At 41.0% G+C, this 4,160-nt stretch overlaps 1 pseudogene; it reads right to left on the bottom strand.

Annotated features, from left to right (window-relative positions):
* Positions 1–1,567: 1,567 nt before the first annotated feature.
* Positions 1,568–3,109, bottom strand: LOC102544066 (cysteine desulfurase pseudogene; annotated as a pseudogene).
* Positions 3,110–4,160: the final 1,051 nt, after the last annotated feature.

Raw genomic sequence — 4,160 nt, 5'->3', positions numbered from 1 at the left:
TTATTTAGTTTATTACCATGTAATTGTTAACAGTAGTTTCTCGTGGTCCTTAATATTTCTGTGTTATCAGTTATAATGTTTTTTCTTTTATTTCTGATTTTACTTATTTGTGTCTTCTCTTTTTTTAATCTAGCTAAAGTTTCGTCAATTTTATCTTTTTAAACTAGCTATTATTTTCATTGATTTTTTTCTGTTGTCTTTTTAGTCTTTATTTCAATTATTTCCTCTTCTGATCTTTGTTAATTCCTTCCTTCTACTAACTTTGAGCTTAGTTCTTTTTTCTAGTTCCTTGAGCTGTAAATTGGGTTGTTTTGGGTTTTGTTTTGGTTTTTTTTTTTGAGATCTTTCTTGTGTCTTAATGTTGGTGGTTATTGCCATAAACTTTGCTCTTAGAATGGCTTTTGCTGTATTTTGTAAATTTTGGTATATTGTTTATCCACTTTCATTTGTCTCAAGATATTTTTTAAAATTCTCTTTTGATTTCTTCTTTGACCTATTGGTTGTTCAGGAACATGTTTAATTTCTACATATTTGTGAATTTGTGGAATTCTTAGCATCACAATAAAAGTGTTTTGTGATTACCATGACAAATCATAATCTAACACGTGCAACAACCTATTTTAAACTAACAACTTTGAAAATGTACTAGAGCTCTATATTTTACACTCCCACACATTTTATAGTTTTGATGATGCAATTTATATCTTTATATATTGTTAACAAATTATTGCAGTCATGGTTATTTTTAATACTTTTTGTCCTTTAACCTTTATACTAGAGTTATAAGAGATTTACACACCACCATTACAATATCAGAGTATTCTGAATTTGACAATTACCTTTACCAGTGACTTTTCTACTTTTCTACGTTTTCCTGTTACCAGTTAAGCATCTTTTAATTTCAGCTTGAAGAATTCCCTTTAACATTTCTTGTAAAGCTGGTCTTGTTGTAATGAACTCCGTCAGCTTTTGTTTTACTGAGAAACTCTTTAATTCTCTTTCAATACTGAAGGTCAGTTTTGCCAGACAGAGTGTCTTTAGTTGGTAGTTTTTTTGTTTTGTTTTGTTTTGTTTTGTTTTTAGAGGAAGGTGATTTTATTTCTCTAATCTGCAAATTGACAAATGTTTAAAAAGGAACATAAATTACTAGAGTAATAGGTGATACATATTTCTGGCTCCATTAAGTCAAAAGAAAGAAAGGAGGACGAGAACACAAAGGAGACAAGCAAGCTTGCTGTTCAGTATATAACCAATATGACAAGGTAGCCTTTGGAGCCACAAAAAAGATTAAATCATAGTTGATTATGCTTGTTTCTGAAGGAGCTGGTCTCTAAGCAGCAGTAAGCAACAACTCAAATGTCCACATACAGCATCAGGGTCCCTGAACAAAGAGCCTTCTTCCAGTTTCTCTGTCTTTCCCCACCAAGGATACAGACATGTCCAGCAGCAATATCGTAGCAAATGTCCTTCCTGTTTCAGGATGAGAACATCAACTCACTATACACCAGAGAAGGACTCCTAGAGAGAAATGGGGAGTGTTCCACACCAAAGGAGCTGAGGCTGGAGGAAGATAGTTTTCTTGTGTTTGCCTCTTGGAGGCAGGCCAATGCTGAAGTCAACTGGGCTATACCAATTCTGGTTTGAACACAGAGCACCCACTACGTGTAACAAAGTGTCTGGCTGTACACAGGTTGATGAAACAAGAGAAGCCAGGCCAGCACAAAGACAGAGGCCCACTCTTCTAGTGTTGGGTCCACTTGATGCTGTTGAGGTCAAGGCCATCCTGCACCATTTCCCAGAGAGGGCTCATTTCTCGAAGACGCTTCACATGGTGAATGCATTTCTCCATTGTGTAGTCCACTTCCTCCTCTGTAGTGAAACGGCCGATACCAAACCTAATAGAAGATTGAGCTAAATCTTCATCAGTGCCAATTGCTCAAAGGACATAAGAGGGCTCCAGGGATGCAGAGGTGCAGGCACTCCCCGAGGATAAGGCGACATCCTTAAGTACCATCAGCAGACTCTCCCCTTCCACATATGCAAAGGATAGGTTGACGCAACCTGGGTAATGGTGCTCAGGGTCTCCATTCATCACCACATCTGAAAGGCTCTTCATTATCTTCTGCGTCAGTCGCTCTGCTAACTTTGAGATCCGCTTGTGGTCATACTCCATCTCTTTCTGTGCCACCTCACACGCAGCCCCCAGCCCCACCACCAAAGGTGTGGGTACTGTCCCAGACCGCATACCCTGCTCCTGGCCCCCTCCACTCTGCAGGGCCTCCACACGCACACGGGGCCGGCGGTGACTGTAGATGGCACCAACCCCTTTGGGACCATAGATTTTGTGACCACTGATGCTCATGAGATCAATTTTCATGTCACTGACGTCAAGTGGGATTTTTCCAACAGCCTGGGCTGCATCGGTATGAAAATATACCTTTCTGGAACTGCAAATCCGCCCTATTTCTGCAATGGGCTGCTTCACTCCAATCTCATTGTTCACAGTCATGACTGAGACCAGGCTGGTATCTGGCTGGATGGCAGCCTCTAGTTCCTTCAGGTCAGTGATCCCACTCTTCTTCTCTGGGAGGTAGGTGACCTGAAAGCCCTCAGCTTCCAGTGAACGGCAGGAGTCCAAGACACATTTGTGTTCCGTCTGTGTGGTGATCAAATGCTTTTTCCGTGACCTGTAGAACCTGGCCACCCCCTTAATTGCTATGTTGTTAGATTCAGTGGCTCCGCTAGTAAAAATGATCTCACGAGGATCAGCCCCAATCAAAGATGCTACTTGCTGGCGAGCACGTTCCATGGCTGCCTCACTCTCCCGGCCATACGCATGTGTCCGGGAGTGTGGGTTCCCATAGTAGTTGACTAGGTAAGGGAGCATGGCATCAAGCACCCGAGGGTCCAGAGGAGTTGTAGCTTGCACATCCATATACAGAGGTCGCAGCATTGACTCTGCCTCTGGAGCAGTGGCTGCATCTGAGGGAACAGCAGACTGGGGAGCATGGCCGCGCAGGCGCAGTCCCTGAGTGGGTGCCTTGGCCCTCAGCCCCTGAGCGAAGGGCAAGGCCGAGGCTGCCCGCCTCCAAGCGGTTCGCAGCAGCATGGTCCAGAAGGCCTGTTTTGTTTTGTTTTGTGTTGTGTTGTCTTTCAGCACTTTGAATATATCTTTCCACTCCCTTCTGCCCTGCAAGATTTCTACTGAAAAGTCCAGTGATAATCTTACGGTAGTTCTCTTGGATGTATTACTTTTCTTTTGCTACTTTTAAGATTCTTTCTTTGTCTTTAACTTCTGATAATTTAATTATAATGTATCTTGGCATGCATCTCTTTGGACTCATCTTACCTGGTACTTTTTGAAACAGATGGATATCTGTTTCTTTATCCAGGCTAGGAAAGTTTCCAGCTGTTATTTCTTCAGATAAGCTTCCTACCCCTTTCTCTCTGTCTTCTCTGTCTGGAATCCCAATAATGTGTATATTCAGTCCTTGATGATGTATATAAGTCCTTTAAGTTATCTTTACTCTTTTTCATTCTTCTTTTGTTCCTTTTGCTCCTCTGACTGAATTAATTCCATTGCCCTGTCTGAGTTTGATGATCCTTTCTTCTACTTGATCTAGACTGATGTTAAACTTCTCTAGTAAATTGTTTAGTTTAGTTATTGTATTTTTCAGCCCTATGATTTCTGTTTGATACTATTTTATACTTTCTATCTTTTTGTTGAAAATCTCAATCTGTTCAGGCATTGCTCTACTGACCTTGGTGAATATTTTTGATAAACATTATTTTCAACTCTTATTTATCCCCATTTCATTAAGATTGGTTTCTGGAGATTTATCTTGTTCTTTTGTTTTGAAACATTTTCCCATTTCTTTTTTTCCCTGAATCTCTGTGGCAGTTTCTGCACGATAAACAGCCACGTCTTTCAGTGTTGACAGATTAGTCTCATGGAGATGAACCTCATCAATCAGTTTGGTCCAAGCTTCTAACTCCTTCTCAACCTTGGTGACTGTGCAAGCTACCATCTTTTTCTTAATGGTTCCTAGTAATTGTGGTTGTGCTAAGCCTTGTCAGTGTCCCAAAAGGGAAGACTGCAGTTAACATGTAGATTCAGACTGATCAGAAACTGGTCCCTCAGGCAGGAGCTGGGAACGTAT

This window comes from Vicugna pacos, chromosome 6 (assembly GCF_048564905.1).
Source record: "Vicugna pacos chromosome 6, VicPac4, whole genome shotgun sequence".
NCBI classification, from domain to species: domain Eukaryota; kingdom Metazoa; phylum Chordata; class Mammalia; order Artiodactyla; family Camelidae; genus Vicugna; species Vicugna pacos.
Note: the sequence above shows the minus strand (reverse complement) of the source record. Positions and strands in the feature narration are given on the sequence as shown.